Raw genomic sequence first — 25,000 nt, 5'->3', positions numbered from 1 at the left:
AATATTTGTGTTTTTGTCCAAGTTAAAAACGTACGTTGAGTGGATGCTAGTAGATCAAAACACTGATGCAACACTACAAATTTATTAAATATGGTATTTTACAGTAAAGTTTACTGTAAAAAAACTCCAGCAACCACAGCTGCCTTTTTACAGTAATTTTTCTTACAGTGTAAATTAAAGAAATACTGTACTTTACCGTAAAATGTTATGGATGATTTTTTTTTTGTGTACAGATGGCAAAAATAGTCAAGTACTGTAACGAAGTAGTAATACATTACAGCAGATTTACAGATTATTTTACAGCGTATTAATGCAATACAGTATTTTCCCGTAAAATCTAGAACAATTAAACATTTTATGATATTTTTATCTGTAAAGTTCTGTAAATATTTACCGCATAAAAATACTTAAAATGTTTAATTAAACTATGTAATGTTTAAATAATGTTTAGTGAAGAATTATTTCTTTACTGTAAATGTACTCAATTTAAGTGTAAATTAATGAAATACGGTAGTTTACAGTAAAATTTGGAAATTTATTTTATGCTCCTACATGTTTTTTTTTTACAGTAAAAATCTGGCAGTCATGGCTTCCTTTTTACCGTAAATGTTACAAGATGTTTTACAGTATAATTTAATGATTTACAGTACTTTACCGTAAATTATGAATTTAACCGTGTACAGATACTTAAGTACTGTAACGAAGTAGTAATACTTTAAGGTTTACAGATATTTTATTTGTAATTCAGTGAAATACAGTATTTTAGTGTAAAATCTAGAAAATTCTTAAACAGTTTATATTGTATTTTAACTGTAAAGTTCAGTCAATTTTTACAGCATAAAATACTTGCAAAAAACACTTGAGTACCGTAATGAAAAATTATTACTTTACCATAAATTTTACTGTTTTTTTACAGCGTAAATTAATTAAATGTTCATTCATTCATTTCCTTGTCGGCTTAGCCCCTTTATTAATCCGGAGTCGCCACAGTGGAATGAACCGCCAACTTATCCAGCAAGTTTTTACGCAGTGGATGCCCTTCCAGCCGCATCCCATCTCTGGGAAACATCCACACACACATTACACACACACACTCACACAAATACTACGGACATTTTAGCCTACCCAATTCACCTGTACTGCATGTGTTTGGACTGTGGGGGAAACCGGAGCACCCGGAGGAAACCCACGCGAATGCAGGGAGAACATGCAAACTCCACACAGAAACACCAACTGAGCAGAGGTTCGAACCAGTGACCCAGCGACCTTCTTGCTGTGAGGCGACAGCACTACCTACTGCGCCACTGCGTTGCTTTAATGAAATGTTGTTTAACGTAAATTTTAATTTTAACTACTGCATTTTAATGTTAAATTCAAAAAATACTTAAATATTCTAATGAAGAATTATGTTTTTTTTTTATTATATTTTACAAACTTTGTATGGTAATATGGTAACTTAATTTCAATTTTGGAACTTTATTCTGTTTCTACTGCATTTTTAATGGTAAAACTCCAGCAACCACACGTGTCTTTTTTCTGCATATTTTACACATTTTACAATATAAATTGTCGATATGCAGTACTTTACCGTAAAAATGTTATGGATTTTATTACAGAGAACATTTTTTTGCGGTTACTACCGTATTTTTAAATGGTAAAGTTCACAGCTGCCTCTTTACCGTAAATTTAAAGGATTTGCAAAAATACTTCACAGTAAATTTCTGGCAACCACGGCTGCCTTTATCGTAAACTTTACGAATTAATTTTGTTTTGCAGTTTACAAATTCTTGCAAAAATAAAAATTGTAATGAAGAATTACTACTTTATCGTAAATTTTATGGATTTTTTTTTAAGTTTAACAATGAAATATGGTAATTTACCATGTTACCGAAAATTCTCTAATGTTATAAATACGATAGAAACCATTACAGTTCAGGCAATACAGCTGAACTGTGTTTAACAGTGTACAGATACTTGCAGAAAATACTCATGTACTAAAATGAAGATTTATTGCACCACTGTATCCTGAGAATGAATAAAAGTCACACGTCTTTCCATACAGTACATGCTGCAGTGTGAGGCGTTTTGCTCAGGTGTGTGTTGGAGAATCTGGATCTGCCAGCGACAGCAGAGGTCGAAGCCATCCGGACGCTCTGAGATCCAGCAGAAAAAACATGCAAACAAACTGTGTGAAGGCGAGAGGCGATGCTTCATGCATTATGCAGCGCCAGCGGCTCTCTAAACTTCAGTCTTTGGGGGATTGTCTGACATCCCAGATGAATAATTAAGCTCTGACCTTTTATCCTCATTAAAGGTGATGTGGGGGAGATTTTCTGGAGCTGTCAGGAGCAGCGGTGAAATCAAACCACACACACACACTTACGCTTACATGCGTTTCCATCCGCTTCAGATTTAGTTTTGTTCAGGTGTTAGAATATAACAGCTCTTATGTATGGGAGCTTTTAAAGATAGTCTGTATGGAAAACATGAAAGTGAATGGATAATAATATCATTCATTCATTCATTCATTCTCCTTCGACTCAGTCCCTTATATATCAGGGGTCGCCACAATGAAATTAACCTACAACTATTCTAGTATAAATAACTTAGTCAATTTCATGTTAACTACACTCATTTCATTTAATAAAGTAGACTGTTGGGTTTTACAGTGTCGCAATTTACATATCCATCTAACAAAATTGTCAAATGGTAAATGATTTAACAATATTCAACTATATATGCTGAATCCAACGCAATCTCACGGCAATTCGTAACTTTTTCATTTAGTGGCTAATTCGTATGAATTCGTACGATCTAATTCGTACAATTTAGTACGATTTGCTTATCCCCCAATGACGGTTGGGGTTAGGGGCGGGGTCAGGTGCCACGCCTCCTTTTTAAAATCGTACCATTTCGTACGACTGAACTCGTACGAATTCGTACGAATTAGCCACTAAACTGGCAAAACGTAAAATACTTACGTTTTCTCGTGAGATCAGGCTGGCTGAATCTGATAATGATCTAAACTTGTATCTGTAGGTATTAATAGTTTGTAAATCTGTTAAATATAGAAATAAATAATATATTATGTCAAAACAATCTTTTATTTGGCATGCAATTAACTGCATAAATAAATGTTTTTAACCAGTTAAACTGCTGCTATTTTGGGATTTTTTTCTAGATTTTGCCTAACCAAATTTAAAAGCTTCCCAAATCCACATGCAGAAGTGAAAATGCAAAAAAATTGGTCTCATTTTAAAGAAAACCCTTTGAATTTTCATAAAACACAATTGAAAGTGTGTAAATTATCTGTATATGTTGTCTGTGTTATAATAAACACCTAAAAAAAGAGGCGCTTTTTGTATTTATTTTTTATAAACTCAAATGTGAGAGTGGACCTTTTAGGTTGTGTGTGGTCTAGCGTGCTGTAATTAATTTCGGTGGTTCCTGCACATGTCTGTAATCATAGGAAACGAGAGAAATGTCTCCACCATAATCTATGCAAAAGTTATTGTATTCCAACTGATGAGAGGTGCTGTACAAGCCACAGGAAGCGATCATTGTTTTCATATTTCACTATTCTTTTGTTTAATCAAACATAATTCACTGTGTTTGGAGCACGTCAGACATATAAAAGCATTACTTATGCACATCAGCTCAAAAACAGAGGAGAATGGCCCTGAAGCGCACAGCATAAGGTAAGAGATGACAGCTGTCTGTGCTATCTGGGGCTGCTTATTGATCATAAATGTATTGTTTTCACTTCTGCGCCATGGAAACACCGCGATTCATTCAGCAACTGTTTGATATGTGAATATAATTCAGTAAAAAGAATGCTAGAACCGTATGAGCACCGGCAAGAGCTTTCATTTGAGCTATAACTTGTACATGTGTCATATGAAAAATATGAAAATGAACCAATGTTCAACACCCAGCTCGGGGATCCAAAATACTGTGTGTTTAAGTGTAAATAACTTTTGTACAGTAGAATAAAAACCAAAGTGATGCATATGTGCATAAAATACAGATTTTACACTTTGAAACTAATCCACTTACTAGGGTCTGGTGCAATGCTAGCCCTTTAAATCTTAAAGCAAAAGTCGATGACGTCACAGACCCGGTACCAGGTCTGCAGAGTTTAACCGGTTAAAAAATCCTAAATGAATATTACTATCATAAGTAATATTAATATCCTAATAATCATTCATTTTCCTTCGGCATATTCCCTTATACATTAGGGGTTACCACAGCAGAATGAACTGCCAACTATTCCAGCATATATTTTACACAGTGAAAGCCCTTCCAGCTGCACCCCAGTACTGGGAAACACCAATACACACTCTCATTCATACACACAGGTACAGTACGGCCAGTTTAGGTAGCTAACCACTGAGCCACCATGCTACCCTATCCTAATATTTCTTTCTTTTTGGCTTAGTCCCTTTATTCATCAGGGGTCGCCACAGCAGAATGAACCGCCACCTATTCCAGCATATGTTTTAAAGAGTGGATGCCCTTCCAGCTGAAACCCAGCATGGGAAACACCACTCATACAAACACACACACTCATACCAATTTAGTTCAACAGTTCCCCTATAGCGCATGTGTTTGGACTTGGGGGAAACCGAAGCACCCGGAGGAAACCCACGCCAACACGGGGAGAACATGCAAACTCCACACAGAAACTTCAACTAGTCCATTTAAGACTCAAACCAGTGACCTTCTTGCTGTGAGGCCACAGTGCTAACCACAAAGTTTTAAAATGTTATAAATAGGTTGAATTATTAGGATCAGAGCAGCCATCTTTCCAAACATCAATGCAGCCTTTAATCGTATCATTCACCACAGTAGCACAGAATGAGACTTCTGCATTTTCCTTCGGTTCCAGCATCTCTAATGTGCGTTTTATAGACAGTGAAGGCCATTATATGTGTCGATTAAGTTACGCTGGTGTGTGTGGGAGTGAACGCTGCGTTATGTGAGCTCATGAAGAAGCAGCGCTGAGATCCTGAAACTCGGACATGTGTATTTATAGCCGGCGGAGAAATAATTCATAGTGATCAGAGTGGAGAGTGTACACAAACACAGCAGCTGTGCTGGATTAAAACAAAGCCGGCATTCTCTCCCTGTCTCTCTCGGTCTTTATCAGTGTGTCTGTGAAGTTGGTCATGATGGTTGTTTGAAAGTCCTTGTTTGATTGGTGAATGATTGTGGGTCGGCTGGCTCTAATATATTTATATTTGTGTGCATTATTCATTCATTCATTTTCTTTTCGACTTAAGCTGCGGTCACACTGGGCTTTCCTCCCATAGACTTCTATTCATACGCACAGGAATGCATCAGAACGGAAACGCGGGGTCATGCGTCAAGTTTCGCAGGTCGCTGCGGTGCAAAGTTCAAGCTTGGTGAACTCTGACCTGCGAAATCGCATCACTTGACTGCGTGAGACCAATCGAGGATCAAAACGTGATCTCTCTGGACAGAAATTTAAAACATGGAGCAATCACTCGCTTTATTAAACGTCTAATAAGCTTGTTTAATCCCGCCTCTTTTCGCGGCGCCGCACGGCAGAATATCACATGCTCAAACTCTAATGTGACCGCAGCTTAAGTCCCTTTATTAATCAGTGGTCGCCACAGCGGAATGAACCACCAACTTATCCAGTATACGTTTTACGCAGTGGATGCCTTTCAAGCTGCAACCCATCACTGGGAAACATCTATACACTCCCACACTGAAAAAAATGATGTCTGCAAAGTTGTGGCAAACATTTTATAAGGGTTGAATTTAAACAAACAAATGAAATTTAGTGATGTTCAACTTAATTTGTTTATTTAAATTGTTTATCTGTATTGTTTACAGCCACTTAACTTATTTTTTAAGTAAATGCAAGGAATCATCTTTGATTTTTTTTTTCCAGTGCATTCGCACACATACACTACCAACAATCTAGCTCCCCCAATTCCCCTATAGCGCATGTGTTTGGACTGTGGGGGAAACCGGAGCACCCGGAGGAAACCCACGCCAACACGGGGAGAACATGCAAACTCCACACATGGAATAAATTATTCAAAGATGACTCCTTGGATTTGCTAAACTTATTTGAGTTAAGTGGATGTAAACAATTTATTTGGGCTGAATTTAATCTAACAAATTACCAACATTACTAAAATTGAATTAGTTTTTTTAAATTCAACCCATATAAATTGTTTGCAATTTTTTTTTTCAGTGCACAGAAATGCCAAATGACCAAGCTGGGACTTCTTCGAGCAACCTTCTTGCTGTGAGGCCCCAGTGCTAACCATTAAGCCATCATGTCACTCTCTTTATCTTTCAATTGAATTCATTCATTTTCTTGTTGGCTTAGTCCCTTTATTAATCCGGGGTCGCCACAGCGGAATGAACCGCCAACTGATCCAGCAAGTTTTTAAGCAGCGAATGCCCTTCCAGCCACAACCCATCTATGGGAAACATCCACACACACACACACACACACACACACACACACACACACACACACACACACACACACACACACACACACACACACACACACACACACACACACACACACACACACACACTACGGACAATTTAGCCTAGCCAATTCACCTGTACCGCATGTCTTTGGACTGTGGGGGAAACCGGAGCACCCGGAGGAAAGCCACACGAAGGCAGGGAGAACATGCAAACTCCACACAGAAACACCAACTGAGCCGAGGTTCGAACAAGCGACCTTCTTGCTGTGAGGCGACAGCACTACCTACTGCGCCACTGCCTTGCCCAATTGAATTCATTTCAATTAATTCAGGTCAAGTCAAATAACTTAATTGGCATGCCATCCATATGTACACACTCAAAATATATTTTTTGGTAACACTTTATTTTGAAGCTCCATTAGAGTATTAGTAGACTGTCAGCTTAATATCGGTTAATTGAGACATTTAACAGACATTTAAATGACTATAAGAAACTATGCAAGTACATATCAACTTATACTAACTTACGTCCCATTCACAAGGGGCTTCAGCGTCAACGCTTGACAGAGGGCGTGTCTAAAGTTGGGGCTGACGGGATCGTCATTGCGGTGTCAGCCAATGAAATTAGTCAGCAATAGGCCACTGTCTGAGCTGGTGTATTTGCATACAGTAATCTGATTGGCTTATGCTTCCGTCAGCACTTGAAAAGTTGAGCCAGTCCAAACTTCTGCAGTGAGCAACGCCTCTGAAGCGGCGCCGACAGATCCACAATGCAGTTCAGCAACGCCTGACGTCACCCAAAGTGAATGGGAAGCATTGACGCTGAAGCCCCATGTAAATGGGGCGTTACCCAAACCCTAACTCCAACCTCACAGTCTACTTATAATCTATTGAGAATTAGTTGGCATGTAGATGCAATGTGACCTAAATTCAAAAAGTAGACCATCAATATAAAGTTTGACTTTTTTTTTTTTTTTGCTTGTTCATACTTGCTTACTTAAAATGAGCTGAAACAACAGACTTCTTGAGATTTTATTGGGCCAACTTAATTTTTTATGTCCAATCCACACAAATTTGCTAAAAGTGTAAAGTTAATTTAATCAATTTGTATTGGGACAACATGGATGAATTGTGTGGAACCCTGCATATTTTACAGTGCTGCCAAAGGGTACATAGCAGGGGGGAAAGTATATTTAAATTAAACTAAATGACAAAAAGTCATAACAAATGTTTATATCCCAGATAGCATATGAATTTGGGCCACTTATGCGGCACTGATATTCCTTCAGACAAATTGAATGTGAGCCTGAAGTGGCCCGTCTGTACAATCGCAAAGGGGGGCCAAAGATTCAAATTCATATATGAGCCATTTAAGGCAAAGATTTGGCACTTATAGCAAAATGTAATCTGAATGTGAGCCTAATGTGCCCCATGTGGGAAACGATCAATTTGGCCCAAATGTGACATGGGTCATTTAAGGGTAATCTGGATCTACACCCAAAGTGGCTCACACGTGTAAGTGCAAATGTGGCCCAGTTATCCCAAGACATATGTGGGCCACTTTTGGCAAATATTTGGTACAGTTAACTCTGGATATTTCGGCTGTGAGCCTAATGTGGCCCAGAGATAATATGGCAAATGTGGCCCAGGTTTTTTAAAACATATGTGGACCAATTTTGGCAAATATTCGGCAGAGAAAACGCTAACTAATGCAGCCGTTAACCTAATGTGGCCCAGAGGAGATATGGAAAATGTGGCCCAGTTATCTTAAAACATATGTGGACCACATAGACTAAAGTCACCATCATGGAGAAAAGTGTTTGCTTTAGTTGGGCTCATAGCCCTGAACTTCTTAATATAAAGTTCTTTTGGGCTGCTGTAACTTTTAAGAACTTTGCTTAAAGTTTATAACAGCAAACAAGATGAAGTGAGGCACAACCTGTAATGAAATACTATAATTCACTGATGGTTACCAATGTTTAATCTATTATTAGAAGTAATAGGCCAGATATGGGCCAGAATAAAAGCAAACTGTGGCCCAGAATAGGGTCAGTTCTGGTTCATTTGATTGAATTCTGGCTAATACGTGGTATTGCTATGGTTAATTGGGACCCAGATCTGACAAACAGGAGTGGACCGCCCTAGAGCCATCATTCCATTCAATATGTGGGCCAGATGTAAGTGTCTGGTGTGGACCAGATATGGGCCAGAACAAAAGCAAACTGTGGCCCAGAATAGGGTCAGTTCTGGTTCATTTGGTTGAATTCTGGCTAATACGTGGTATTGCTATGGCTTAACTGGGACCCAGATCTGACAAACAGGAGTGGACCACCCTAGAGCCATCATTCCATTCTACATGTGGGCCAGATGTAAGTGTCTGGTGTGGGCCAGATTTGGGCCAGAACAAAAGCAAACTGTGGCCCAGAATAGGGTCAGTTCTGGTTCATTTGGTTGAATTCTGGCTAATACGTGGTATTGCTATGGTTATTTGGGACCCAGATCTGACAAACAGGAGTGGACCGCCCTAGAGCCATCATTCCATTCAATATGTGGGCCAGATGTAAGTGTCTGGTGTGGGCCGGATCTGGGCCAGAACAAAAGCAAACTGTGGCCCAAAATAGGGTCAGTTCTGGTTCATTTGGTTGAATTCTGGGTGATATGTGATATTGCTATGATTTAATTGGGACCCAGATCTGGCAAACAGAAGCGGACCGCCCAAGTGCCATCATTCCATGCTGTATGTGGGCCAGATGTAAGTGTCTTGTGTGGGCCGGATTTGAGCCACATTAGTTTTGCTAGCTGGGATGTTACTTTACCTCAATTTAGTAAGTTAACCAGGTTGTTGTTTTTTTTATTTTTTATTTTTTTTGCAAATATACAAAATTAAATCAAACATGGAGTCAGTCAGACTGATTTAAGCTGAGATGGCTAAAAAAATAGTTTGATTCAACTTAAATTTAAAGCAGGAAGACTTTTCATAGCGTAACAAGATTTAAATTTTTAATTTGATTTAAAATATTGCTGATAAAGGTAACAAATGCATTGCCAAAGCATTCATAAAGTTTACAGCTCCAGTGTGTCAAAATCTCCCTCTCTGTGTGTGTTTGTCATGCTGTGTTGCTCTTCGGTGACTCCACTGCACAAACCTTGTTTCTGTCACACGCATGTCCTGCTGTCAGAGCCACACACACACACACACACACACGCACACACACACACACACACACACACACACACACACACACACACACACAAGATTCGAGACTAACCACTAGCTGCTGCTGAAACTGACAACAAAGAGCAGTTCAGTTCTGTAATTCTAGATTCTGGGACAAAAAGTGGTGCTATAACTTTAAATGCCGTGTTCTGCAGGGCTGTCTGCTTATAATAAGGCCAGACAGAATCTGCAGAGTTTGTTTCCCATTTCTGTGCAGAATTGTGTTTAGAATTTTGAGAGTAAACGAAAATCTTTTATGTAAAGTATTACCTATATTTTTAAGTATTGAATATATCTGTGGTTCACAATGCAAATCACATTGAAACCACTTGTTCAGTAAGCAAATCTAAATAAATCTTGCATATAATATAGTATATATAATATAGCTACTTAAAAACAAAAAATATTAATGTACAAAATGCACTGTGTATCTAAATACTTGCATACTAGTCAATGATATTAATAAAATTAACAAAAAAATAAATGTATATGGTTGAAGTCAGAATTATTGGCCCCCATTTAGTTTTTTTGCCCAATGTTTAACGGAGAGCAGATTTCTTCAACACATTTCTAAACATAATAGTGTTAATAACTCATCTCTAATAACTGATTTATTTGGTCTTTGTCATGATGACAGTAAATAATATTAGACTAAATATTTTTCAAGACACTTCTATACAGCTTAAAGTGACATTTAAAGGCTTCACTGGGTTAATTAGGTTAACTAGGCAGAAATTTTTTTTAAAAATCATATTAGTTCATCAATAAATCTGACTACAACTGTATAAAGATGAAATCTGGGCATACTTATAAGAATAGCCAGACAGAATATGCCGATTTGTTTTATTATTATTATTATTATTATTATTATGATTTTTGCTATTTCTGTGCAGAATTTTGTAACACAAGGCAAGTTTATTTCTATAGCACATAAACAGGAATAAAAGTAACAAAACAAAAAAAATAATAAATGATTAAAAGAATTTAAAAAATGATAAAAGATAAATTAATAAATGACAATAATAATCTGTGAATTTATGGAATCACACTAAAAGCTTAATTTTTAAAAAATGCATTTAATATGTTAAATATTCATCAAATTTATGGTTTACAATGCAAAGCCAAATAGAGCCACTCATTTGGTAAGCAAAGCTAAAGAGACCTCTTGTATAATATAAATAAGATTCATTTCACTAAGAAAATTTCACTTTACAATCCCTTATTGTGTATGAATCATCCAAACATCTGCACATCCGTCAGTAATATTACTAAAATCAACAAAAATATATAGATACATAGACTGAATTATTGGTGGGGCAACAGTGGTTAGCACTGTCACCCCACAGTAAGAGGTTTGAGTCCCGGCTGGATCAGTTGGCATTTCTGTGTAGAGTTTGCATGTTCTCCCCGTGTTGGCGTGGGTTTCCTCTGGGTGCTCCGGTTTCCCCCACACTCCAAACACATGCGCTATAAGGGAATTGAAGAGCTAAATTGGCCATATGACTGTGTGAATGGGTGTGTATGGCTGTTTCCCAGTGCTGGAAAGGCGTATGCTGTGTAAAACAAATGTTGGAATAGGGGGTGGTTAATTCAGACATTATCTACACACAATATGAATTCCCTATTAGAAAAACACAACAAACTATAAAATGCTATTCATGAAAATACTTCAATAGCAGACAAATGCATATGCCCAACACAAGCAGGCTGCCATCCAGACCAGTTCAGCTGGATGACGTATAATGTCTCCGACACCACCTGTAGTCCCAACTTGGGCCGATAGTTTAGATTAAACCACTGAAGCTTGTGGTAAAAAGTAAAATCACCGTCATTTGCATTTAACAATGCTCAAAAGTGAAAGTTGTAGGCAGCAATTACATTATTTAACCAACAGGTGGCGACAACCAGCCATTAAAAATACGCCACTGAATAATTCGAGATGTGTGATCAGTTATACCACTAATAGACTGTTTATCCAAATCGGACCAATCAGATGGGGTCTTAATCCATTATATCTTAATCCCCATCCCTCCAGTAGGTGCTGTAAGCAAAATCAACACTAATGCTGGGAGACAATAGGACAATAGGATAGCAACCGTCTTTATAAAGAAGCATAATAGATTAAAAAAAAAAATTAAGAGTGTAATGTAACTGATGTGTTTTATGTCATAGAATAAAACGTGAAAGCATCTTGGGTTTGTGTTAATTATTTAAGCGAATTAACCAAAATCCCATTCAAAAAAACCTATTGACTTTGGGACGAGGGAACTGGATCTCCTAAAATGCAAACTCGCTTCCGGGTTTTTGCATACAAATTGATGTCATAGTTCCTCCACTCATTATTTATTAACACCAAAATAAATGAGGTGTAAAATCCCACTACATGCAGCGTCCAGAGAGCTAAATGATTTCCTGTAGACACAGATTCATCTGCTCCTTATCTAAACAGCGTTTAATAGTGTTTTGTTGAGCTGAAAAAAGGCCCAGATAGAAATAAGAAGCTTTTTTGAGCCGAAAGTCCAGGCCTGCTTCCAGAATCCCATCTGAAGATGCGCTCGCTGTCTGCCATCCTCATTCATTTCAGTAATGCGCACGGCCAAATCTGCTCCTTTCTGCAGAATCAGACCTGATTAAAGACGTATTCTAATGGAACTAAGTCTTTTATCTTGATTAAACTCCAATTTAGGATATTACGCTTCAATTTTCAGTCACGCTCAACATGAGTATGAATTCCTATTGAGAATCAATATATGAACACAGATGACTGATTGCTGCCCTCCAGTCTGTATTTAACTCAGGATTATGTAATGAAGAACACACACACACACACAGACAGTATGGGTGAATCTCTCTTAAATCCAAACAGATGTTCACATTTAAGATTCTAATCGCACACACATTTATTAAAGCCCTGTGATATTTCAAAGGTCATCATTCTGATATTGGTCTACTAGAATATGTTAAGTAAGGAATAAATGACGGCTGAATAATTAGAAAAATAATCCACAACTGAGGTGGAGTAGCAGCTAAATCTCCGGTGTGCATTGTTTTCTAATAATTCTACAAACCTCAGTGTGTTATATTGCTTGCACTTCAGCTGCAGTCACTGTTGAGATGTTGTATTTGAGAGGTTGTCAGGTTTTAGTGCCTCTCAAACTGCTCCTGTGTGTGGTGTTTCTTCCACATATCCTCCAAAGTCTTCTGCTGTGTTTTGATATGATTTCTGACTGTTGTAGTTGTGAAATAACTCATTCAGCGTAGTGAAATAGAGCTATATAAAAATGTGCCGGAACTACTTTAGCTGTGCGTTTATCTGACAATAAACAAACACCTCAGAGTGCTCATCAACCAATCGGAATCGAGTATTTGACTGTTGTAGTTGTGAAATAACTCATTCAGCGTAGTGAAATAGAGCTCTATAAAACCTGCCAGAACTACTTTAGCTATTGTCAGATAAGCGCACAGCTAAACACTTTAGAGTGCTCATCAGCCAATCAGAATCAATTATTTGAATGTTGTGGCTGTGAAATAACTCATTAAGCGTAGTGAAATGGAGCTCTATAAAAATCTGCCTGAACTACTTTAGCTGGGCGTTTATCTGCCAATAACCAAACACCTCAGAGTGCTCATTAACCAATCAGAATCGAGTATTTGACTGTTGTAGCTGTGAAATTGCTCATTCAACGTAGTGAAAGAGCTCTATAAAACCTGCCGGAACTACTTTAGCTGTGCGTTTATCTGACAATACACAAACACCTCAGAGTGCTCATCAAAAAATCAGAATCGAGTATTTGACTGGTTGTGGGTGTGAAATAACTCAACTTATTCACTGTAATGATATGGAGCTGTAATGTGCTCACAACCTACTGGAACTACTTTAGCTGTGCATTTTTTCTGACAATAACCAAACACCTTAGAGTGTTCTTCAGCCAATCAGAATCAAGTATTTGACTGTTGTTGCTGTGAAAGAACTAATAGTGATATGGAGCTGTAATGCGCTCGAAATCTCCTGGAACTACTTTATGTGTGCGTTTATCTGAAAATAAGTAAACACATTTGATCGTTCATCAGCCAATCAGAGTCGAGTATTTGACTATTGTAGCTGTGAAATAACTGAAATCCTTTACCGTAGTAATATGGAGCTGTATTGCACTACAAATCCGCCGGAACTACTTTAGCTGTGTATTTATCTGACAATAACCAAACACCTCAGAGTGCTCATCAGCCAATCAGAATAGAGTATTTGACTGTTGTAACTTTTAAAAGAACTAAAATAATTTAGCGTAGTGATATGGAGCTGTAATACACTAAAAACCTGTCGGAACTACTTTCGCTGTGCGTTTATCTGAAAATAAGTAAACACATTTGATCGTTCATCAGCCAATCAGAGTCGAGTATTTGACTATTGTAGCTGTGAAATAACTGAAATCCTTTACCGTAGTAATATGGAGCTGTATTGCACTACAAATCCGCCGGAACTACTTTAGCTGTGTATTTATCTGACAATAACCAAACACCTCAGAGTGCTCATCAGCCAATCAGAATAGAGTATTTGACTGTTGTAACTTTTAAAAGAACTAAAATAATTTAGCGTAGTGATATGGAGCTGTAATACACTAAAAACCTGTCGGAACTACTTTAGCTGTGCGTTTATCTGAAAATAAGTAAACACATTTGATCGTTCATCAGCCAATCAGAGTCGAGTATTTGACTGTTGTAGCTGTGAAATAACTGAAATCCTTTAACGTAGTAATATGGAGCTGTATTGCACTACAAATCCGCCGGAACTACTTTAGCTGTGTATTTATCTGACAATAACCAAACACCTCAGAGTGCTCATCAGCCAATCAGAATAGAGTATTTGACTGTTGTACCTTTTAAAAGAACCAAAATCATTCAGCGTAGTGATATGGAGCTGTAATGTGCTCAAAACCTGCTGGAACTACTTTAGCAGTGTATTTATCTGACAATAACCAAGCACATTAGAATGCTCATCAGCCAATCAGAATCGAGCATTTGACTGTTGTACCTTTGAAATAACTTAAATCATTCAGCGTAGTGATATGGAGCTGTGATACACTAAAAACCTGTCGGAACTACTTTAGCTGCGCGTTTATCTGAAAATAAGTAAACACATTTGATTGTTCATCAGCCAATTAGAGTCGAGTATTTGACTGTTGTAGCTGTGAAATAATAGAAATCCTTTAACGTAGTAATATGGAGCTGTATTGCACTACATATCTGCCGGAACTACTTTAGCCGTGTATTTATCTTACAATAACCAAACACCTTAGAGTGCTCATCAGCCAATCAGAATCGAGCTTTTGACTGTTGTTGCTTTGAAAGAACTAAAATCATTCAGCGTAGTGATATGGAGCTGTAATGTGCTCAAAACCTACTGGAACTATTTAAGCAGTGTATTTATCTGACAATAACCAAGCACATTAGAATGCTCATCAGCCAATCAGAGTCGAGTATTTGACTATTGTAGCTTTGAAATAACTAAACTCATTCAGCGTAGTGATATGAAGCTGTAATGCGCTTAAAACCTGCCAGAACTACTTTAGCTATGTCTTTATCTTACAATAAACAAACACCTGAGAGTGCTCATCAGCCAATCAGAGTGGAGCATTTAGTTACTTCGCAGCACTGCTCAGGTCTGGAGCGGTTCTCTGCTCGACTGATTTGGTGTCACTTTTGCCGATCTTGCACCTGTGCAAACGTATAGATGACGCAGATCCTCTCCAAACAAGTGTGTGTTCTGTGTACGCGGCTCCCTGTGGCGTCTGGAGCGGATCTCTCTCCGGTCTGAGGGAACGCGCGCACGGACGAGCCATCTGGAGTGCGAGTGTGTGTTCCTGCCTGCTGGGATCACGCCAGCGCTTCAGAGACTCGCCGTACTAACACACACACACTGCCTCATGCAACCTGACAAATCAGCCTGTGTGCGTCAGAGCCCGCATACACCAGCAGATCCAGCCTAGAGAACCCACACAGACACACGCGCACACACACACACACACACACACACACACACACACACACACACACACACACACACACACACACACACACACACACACAGAGAGAGAGAGAGAGAGAGAGAGAGAGTCTGCGCTACACCAGCAAATCCAGCTCAGATATCCCATTCCAAACACACATACACACACACACACACACACACACACACACACACACACACACACACACACACACACACACACACACACACACAGAGAGAGAGAGTCTGCGCTACACCAGATCCAACCTAGAGAACCTGCCCCAAACACATACACACTCACAAACACTAGCCACACACCCCTCCAGAAACATACACACACCGATCCAGCCCAGAGAATCCACTCCAGATATAAACACAGGCTCTGTGATATACCAGTCCACTGTAAAATAACAGAGCAAAGATTACTCCAAACACACACACACACACACACACACACAACCCAAAAACTACTATTATAATATTATTATTATTATATTATTATTATTATATTATTATTATTATATATTATTATTAAATTTTATAGATTATTAGTTTTAATTTGTAACTAATTCATTCTAAATAGTTTTTATTTTTTATTTAGCTGTGTGTTTTTGTCTATAAAAATAAATAAATAAATAAAATGTAACAAAAAATAAACTTTTTAAAAAAATAAATAAATGAATTGAAAATTAAATAAATAATTCATAAAATAAAATGTATAAATGAAAAAAATAATTTTAAAAATCAAATAAATAAATGATAAACAAAAAATAATTTAAAAATATAAAAAATAATAATAAGTAGTAAATAAAAATAAATACATTTAAAACGAAAAAAATAATAAAAATAAATAAATAAATAAAAATAAGAGTGACGCAGTGGCGCAGTAGGTAGTGCTGTCGCCTCACAGCAAGAAGGTTGCTGGTTCGAGCCTCTGCTGGGTCAGTTGGTGATTCTGTGTGGAGTTTGCATGTTCTCCCTGCGTTCGTGTTGGTTTCCTCTGGGTGCTCAGGTTTCCCCCACAGTCCAAACACATGCGGTACAGGTGAATTGGGTAGGCTAAGTTGTCCGTAGTGTATGAGTGTGTGTATGGATGTTTCCCAGAAATGGATAGCAGCTGGAATATATATATATTTATTTATACACACACACACACACGCACACATACATACATACATACATACATACATACATACACCTGTGTGTGTGTTTGTGTGTGTGTATATAAATAATACAAAAGAATTAAACTTTGTATCATTCACATCAGCATGCATTTTCCCGGGAAATCCAACCTTCTTAGTCTTGAAAGACAGTAAGACAGATAATATATAGTAAGAGAGATATGCTCTATTTTAAAATATATTTTTATTTCCATCTATGACTAATTACTTTTTTTTTTTCAACCTATATATATATATATATATATATATATATATAACATTTTTACAGCAGAAAATTACTGTACTGTAAAGCTACAGTACCTCTGCTGCTATTTTTAGATGCTTTGACACAAAAAAGTGAGAACTTCATTAAGCCTCTGGAGGGATGAAAGAGAAACCTGAGCAATGCATTACACACACACACACACACACACACACACACACACACACACACACACACACACACTTTCCAGTTCAGTGACAGACACTGCTGGTTTTGCTGATTTTTCTTTCATTCGGGATACTTGATATATAGTCCTGACAGGAGGATTTTCAAAGTCTGAATATAAATCACAGCAAGGACAGATAGCGACCTGACTGACCACCGATGGAGCCTGACAGCATCATTTGTCATGTTTTTCTCACACCGATGTCACCGCTGTCATTTTTAGACAGCGCAAGCGATGTAAATCAAAGTATCCTTGAATTAATGTGACGCTCAGAAATGAGCAGAAAAATGACCAAGTATGAAGGGCATCATGGAGAAATGCAGCGCACAAGCTGGAAACTGGATGCACTTCAGTGTATTAAACTTAACTCAAGCTGTGACCTTAAATCAGAGTACCAAAACAATGCAGTAATTCAGTCTATATGAACTGAGTAACATTAATAAATAGCAACATTCTACATATGCATAAAAAACCTGGAGATACAGTTGAAGTCACAATTATCAGCCCTCCTGAATTTAGTTAATAACTCTTATTCTAATAACTGATCTCTTTTATCTTTGCCATGATGACAGCACATAATATTTGAGGAGATATTCACTAACAAAGAATGTTTCAATGCCTTAAGAGAGATAACCAGGCATAAAAGAAAGCTGTTGATGACTAGAAGACTTAAATGTTCTTGAAGATGACGTGGTGATGCCTTCAAAATCTTGTTTCAGTGCATGGACTCTGGTTTTTGTGCTGATTTATGCCCTTCACATGAAACACTTCAAGAAACAGACTCCTCAAATTAAATTAAATTAAATTAAATTAAATTAAATTAAATTAAATTAAATTAAATTAAATTAAATTAAATTAAATTAAATTAAATTAAATTAAATTAAATTAGTGAAAAAGGTAAATGTTGACCCTTATTGATTGCTGACATTTGATCTGCATCCATAGAGCAGCTGTTTAATATATAACTGTTTTTTTACTTGATATGCTTGACTGAAATAATGATTTCTATTTAAATAGATTTTGTCCTAATATACAGTGTTCAGGATAACCAAGTACAGCCCATTTTGGAAAATGAATATTTTTCTTAATTTCTCAGTGAATATAGGCAATGTATTTTGGTGGATTTAAGCAAAACTGATTTATTTAACAGATATGTTTATTAAAATAATATTTTAGTCACTAAGCATATTGGGAAACTGAAAATAAATAAAAAAGTAATTAATTAAATTAATAAAAATAAATAAATTTAAAAATAAATGAATATGAAACTAATTTAAAATAAATAAATACATTTAAAAATAAATAAAAATACAAACATTTAAAAATGAATACAAACTAATTAAAAATAAATGAATACATTTCAAAAGCAACAAATAAAAATACATTTTTTTAAAAAGTTAATAAAAAATGTAAAATTAAAAAAGCACATTTAAAAATAAATGAATAAAAAATTAAAATAAATATATTTTAAAATAAAACAAATAAAAATAAATAAATAAATACATTTAAAAATAAATATATGAACAAATTAAAAATAAATAAATACATTTAAAAATAATAAAAAAAATAAAAATAAAAAAACAAATAAATATTTAAGTCAACAAACACATTAAAAAATTTAAAGATAATACAATTAAATTCAAGTTAAATATTGCAAAAATAAAATTACAACCAAAATTCAAAAAAATATTTGCTTCTCTTAATTTTTGCTTTTTTTTAATTTGTATTCAATATTTTTCTATAACATAAATTTGGCTGTACTAGTTTTTGGACCGTTATCACAAGTTATTTTGTTAGATAAGCTCCAGATTTAGCTTCAGTACCGACTAATATAATGTATATGCACAAATGCAAAGAGCTTAATAATAAACATATTAATTTAAAAGAGAGATTTGTGAAGGGTGAACTTATACATGCGGAGCACTGTTCCTCCTTTTTATTTAATTTCTTGTTTCCACATAGCAAGTTTTTGCTTCATGTTCAAATCAGTTTGTGTTTATACAGATTAAAATGACATTTAAGCCTTAACTAGGGTAATTAGGGTAAAGTTACGGTAATTAGGCAACTCATTGTATAACAGTGGTTTGTTCTGGAGACGATCCAAAACTAATATTGCTTAAGGGCGCAAACAATATTACCCTTAATATGGGTTAAAAGAAAGTGCCATATTCTAGCCAAAATAAAACAAAGACATCCTCCAGAAGAGAAAATATTATAGGGAATACTGTGAAAATTTCCTGAATCTGTTCAGCATCAATTGGGAAATATTTCAGAATACACAGGAGGGCGAATAATTCTGACTTCAGCTATAAATACAGCACATGTGCATCTGAAAATACATCCGTCACTTGCATCTGAAGCCTCGAAATCCAAATGCCTTCAGCGACTTGTTTAAAGTCTCTCTCACACACACACACACACAGAATAGCTGCATCTTAAACATGCATAATTGCTTTATCTCTGCATGTGATCATCATGCTAGAAGTGACATTATTTGTGCACGAACAGACTCCAGTTAGAGCCGCATCTGCTGTTCTGATTCATGTCACATTTCATGCATTTAAACCTGCAAATTATGGAGATCTACAGCTTTGATGCAGCAATGCTCAATCCGTTGGCACTTTTTCGCAATAATTATTGTTTTAAAAGCAGCTTTACAGAAAGATGCATGCTATTACAGTACATTACAATCAAAAACCACAGTATACTGTAGCTGTCAAGCTTTTACATACACTGTTATAACATGCAGGATTCCACACAATTCATTCATGTCATCAACACAAATTGATTAAGTTTCCTTAACAAATTTAAAATGGATTGAACATAAAATAATTAGGTTGTCCCAAAAGAAATCTCAATAATTACACTACCTGACAAAAAAAAAAAAAAAAAAGTATTGTTGCCTATCCAAGTTTTAGAAACCGCAAATAGTAACTGGACTTCTAGTTGATGATTTGGTATCAGAAGTGTCTTATATGAAAGGCAAAGGCTTCTAGATTTTGCTTATTTGAGCACAATAAAATCTGATCATGCTTTGATGTTGAATTATTTGATTAGGACAGTGAGCTCTGACTCTGCTTAGACTAAAGTCTCATCACTGAACAGAAATAATGTCCAGTATAGAATATAAAGTCCTGCTGCAGTGGAGACAGAATGAATATTGTGTCTGACTCCATCATGAGCTTGGAGGACTGCATCTATACATCTCTGACATGACTCAAATCACTGATTAATAAAGTCATCTGGAATGCCAAAGAAAGCGTTCAGCAGGATCCCAGAGTTCATCAAGACTCTTTAGATTCATCTTCATTGCCTCTTACTTCATGCTTAATAATGTTCATATCTGGTGACTGGGCTGGCCAATCCTGGAGCAGCTTGACCTTTGCTTTCAGGAGCTTTGATGTGGAGGCTGAAGTATGAGAAGGAGCGCTATCCTGCTGGAGAATTGTCCCTCTCCTGTGGTTTGTAATGTAATGGGCAGCACAAATGTCTTGATACCTCAGGCTGTTGATGTTGATCATCCACTCTGCAGATCTATTGCACGCACCCATACTGAATGTAACCCCAAACCATGATGTCTCCTTCACCAAACTTGACTGATTTCTGTGAGAATCTTGAGTCCATGTGGGTTCCAGTGGGTCTTCTGCAGTATTTGTGATGATTGGGATGCAGATCAACAGATGAATCCACCTTTTCCCACTTTTCCAAAATGATCAACTAGAAGTCGAGTTTGTTGTACAATCTTTTTAATATTGTTTTAGTGGTTTTATTTAATAATAGAAGTGTATGTTGAATATGGAGAGGCAAGAGTGTTTCACCAAAAACTGAAGATGTCTTTAGTTCTCCCCCATGTGGCTTTGAATCCAGCCGTTTTTGCTTTTGTTGAAAAAAAATGAAAATATTTTAAAGAATGATGGTTCCTTCCATATAAGAAAAAAAAAATTCAATGTGAGTCAACGCATTTCACTAAATATCCTTTTGTGCTGAATTAAAGTGAAGACTGAGTAGTTACATTAAGGCCGAATGTTCATTTTTGGGTGAACTACTGCATCCCTGTATCATCTGACACTTTCAGATTGTCTCTGGCTGATAAAATGTTTACCTTGATAACCACACATACAGTATACCATGCTACTGTGGGGTAAAATATTGCACAATCATAACTTAATATGCAACCAAATAGTCTGGGAACATTGTTCTGTCGTCTACACTTCATGCAAAAAAAAAAAAGTTCATGGTTGTTTTGAACGCTATCCATCTATCTATCTATCCCTCCATCCATCCATCCATCCATCTATCTATCTATCTATCTATCCCTCCATCTATCTATCTATCTATCTATCTATCTATCTATCTATCTATCTATCTATCTATCTATCTATCTATCTATCCCTCCATCTATCTATCTATCTCTCCATCTATCTATCTATCTATCTATCTATCTATCTATCTATCTATCTATCTATCTATCTATCTATCTATCTATCTATCTATCTATCTATCTATCTATCTATCTATCTATCTATCTATCTATCTATCTGCATTGAATCTGTAAAGAACAGGAATACAAATATATGCAATTACAGTCCAGTCTGAAAGATAACCTGCACAAATGAAAGAAAAGACTAAATAAAATAAGGAAAAGTACACACATATAGATAGACAGACAGACAGACAGACAGACAGACAGACAGACAGACAGACAGACAGACAGACAGACAGACAGACAGACAGACAGACAGACAGACACACAGACAGACAGACAGACAGACAGACAGACAGACAGACAGACAGACAGACAGACAGACAGACAGACAGACAGACAGACAGACAGATAGATAGATAGATAGATAGATAGATAGATAGATAGATAGATAGATAGATAGATAGATAGATAGATAGATAGATAGATAGATAGATAGATAGATAGATAAGGTTTGAATCTGTAATGGACAGAAATAAAATTCTATGCTAGTACAATCTGAAAAATAACGTGCATAAACGAAAGCAATAACAAAATAAAAGGGGATGTACATTAAAAAGAAAATAAAAGCAATATACTAGATTATATTAGAGTGGAGTTAAAATAAAAGTCATGTAAATTGGTTAAATTAACTAAGAAGCATGATGTTTTCGTATATTTCTATCATTTGGCAAAATTTGTTTTTAGACAAGCGTATTATTGTGTGCAGAGTTTGTCCATGTTTAACGCTGGTTTATCACATCAACAGCTCTATATCTTTTGTTTGGCCATTTGTTTTTATATTTTTATTTAGAATAGAAGCTAATTACGTCCTTCCTTCACACCTCAGTCAGCTGCCATTGTTGTTCATAGTTTAGTCACATCCTGTTTACATTATTGTAATTCCCTTCTGTTTGGCCTCCCTAAGAAAACTCTTCATAAATTACAACAACTGAACTGTACGAAACGTTGCAGCCCGCATTATCACAAAAGACCCCTCTATCGGTCACATCACACCCATTCTGCAACAGCTTCACTGGCTTCCCATCCTTTTCATAATTAATTATTAAATACTTCTTCTCACTTTTAAAGACATCCACAATCTTGCTCCTCCATACCTTGCTAATCTTGTTCAAATTGCCACACCTTATCCAACAACTTCTTCTATTCACCTCACAGTTCCCTCTGTCATCACGGGGAGCAGATCCTTCAGCCACTCGGCACCTCAGCTTTGGAATTCACTTTCTCCTGATCTCCGTAATTTGGACTCTCTTTCTCAATTTAAATCCAAACTCAAAACGCATTGTTCAGAACAGCTTAATTACTTTAACCCGACTGCATTTTTAAAGTTTGTATCGTATTATAATGACTTTTATTGTGTTTTTATTTGAACTGATTGTTCTAGCTGACCTTGAATGTCATCAAAAGGCGCCTTTAAATAAAATGCTTTATATATATATATATATATATATACACATTTTTTTTTTTTTTTTTTTTTTAAATCAGGATTGAACAGGAACAGGAATACAATTATAATACGGAGTACAATCTAAAATATAACATGAACAAATGAAAAAATTAGGAAATAAAATAGGGGGATGTACATTAAAAACAAAATAAAAGCAATATATTACAGAGAAGAGAGTATATTAGAAAGTAAAGTTAAAATAAAAGTAATTTAAATCAGTAAAATTAACTAAGGAGCATGATGTATTCATACATTTCCATCAGTTTGCAAAATGTTTTGTTTTTAGACAAGCGTATTTGTCCATATTTGAGCCAACAAACATCATTTCATTACTTTAGTGTACAATAAAACGAGTAATTTATTCAACATCATGGGCAGTTTTTGTTTTCGTCTTACTAAAAGCAGCATTCAAAGAAGCAACCAATTCAAATTCAAAGTCAAGCATTGAACCGCAAAGAAACAATGAGGTAAAGTTGGTTTTATATTCAAACCTTTTCCTTAATGATATAATTTTAGAAAAGTAGCCTATTGATTGCCAATTAAATCGCGAAATCAAATCAGTAGCCAATGACTACCAAAGTGCACCAGTGCTCACATTCAATGAAATAGTGCTGATGTTGGTTTGAAGTGATTCTTGCATGCGATTTTAGAGCGAATATTTAAAGTTGCGTGTTAAACAATAGCTGTCACTGAACGAATGTGCGAATCAAACACCAACTTTACCTCCATCTGAGAAACACCTTCAAGTTCACGCTGCAGCAAATGAATGCATTCGTGTAGATTATTTGCGAGGAGTAAAACTATTGCAACCGACCTGTGCAGATGATGAAGATGATGGTGATGAGCTTCAGGTGTGATCGGATCAGATTAAATCATTTCAGCACCACGGAAAGCGCGATGGATCATCCTCCACATGGGCGGTCTGAGATCCTCCTGTTGCCCGCAGATCGGAGCTGCAGATCCCGGTTGGTGCTCGGGAATGAGCCGCTGGTCTGCTGGAGGTCTCCTTTGTGAAGAGGAATAGATAGAGAGAGAGAGAGAGAGGCTGAAGGGACTGTTCGCGCATCTGCAGTGCGCTGGAAACTGTCGACAGCTTCAGTTTGCGGTGTGTGAGAGAGTGTGTGATGAAGAGGATCGCAACTCAAACTCACAGTACAGACGAATGAGCGCAGGAGGCGATGCGCCGCCTCTCACCGCACTGAGAGAGCGAGAGAGAGAGTGTGCGTGTGTGTGTGTGTGTGTGTATTCTAAGGTTTTCATCAAAGCATCTTAAAAGGGACCTATTATGCAAAGATCACTTTAATAAAGGGTTTAAGCACAGTTGAGTTGTCAGCAGTGTGTGAATATCTCCAGCCTCTAATGGTCAACGTGAATGAATTGTATTTGTTATAATCAGACTTGATGAATGAAACTCGTTGATTGACATTTTCCTTCGAACGTGTCATCAGAGGGGGGAAGCCCCGCCCACTATTGCCCATCACACCCTCATTAGAATAAACAGCAGCCCTGAATGAGAAGCAGCCGTCTGTCCGTTAGACATTAGAGCAGTGGTCACCAAACTTGTTCCTGGAGGGCCGGTGTCCTGCAGATTTTAGCTCCAACCCTATTCAAACACACCTGAACAAGCTAATCAAGGTCTTACTGGGTATACTTGAAACATCCAGACAGGTGTGTTGAGGCAAGATGGAGCTAAACCCTGCAGGGACACCGGCCCTCCAGGACCAGGATTGGTGACCCCTGCATTAGAGTGTTTGAGCTGCTGAA

The 25,000-nt window shown here is 36.7% G+C and overlaps 1 protein-coding gene across 6 annotated transcripts in view; it reads right to left on the bottom strand.

Annotated features, from left to right (window-relative positions):
- The window catches only part of chst8 (carbohydrate (N-acetylgalactosamine 4-0) sulfotransferase 8), a 265,803-nt gene that overhangs the window by 239,334 nt on the left and 1,469 nt on the right, over positions 1-25,000 (bottom strand). For 2 of the 6 annotated variants that reach the window (XM_073930143.1, XM_073930147.1), the window contains exon 2: positions 24,047-24,242. The gene's annotated coding sequence lies outside the window, so the exon portion shown is untranslated. Of the gene's footprint in view, positions 1-24,046; positions 24,401-25,000 lie in introns of those variants that run through there. The other 4 variants (XM_073930142.1, XM_073930144.1, XM_073930146.1 and 1 more) reach the window with 3 other exon arrangements.

This window comes from Danio rerio, chromosome 18, assembly GCF_049306965.1.
Source record: "Danio rerio strain Tuebingen ecotype United States chromosome 18, GRCz12tu, whole genome shotgun sequence".
Lineage (NCBI taxonomy): Eukaryota > Metazoa > Chordata > Actinopteri > Cypriniformes > Danionidae > Danio > Danio rerio.
This window is presented reverse-complemented; position numbering and strand designations above follow the sequence as displayed.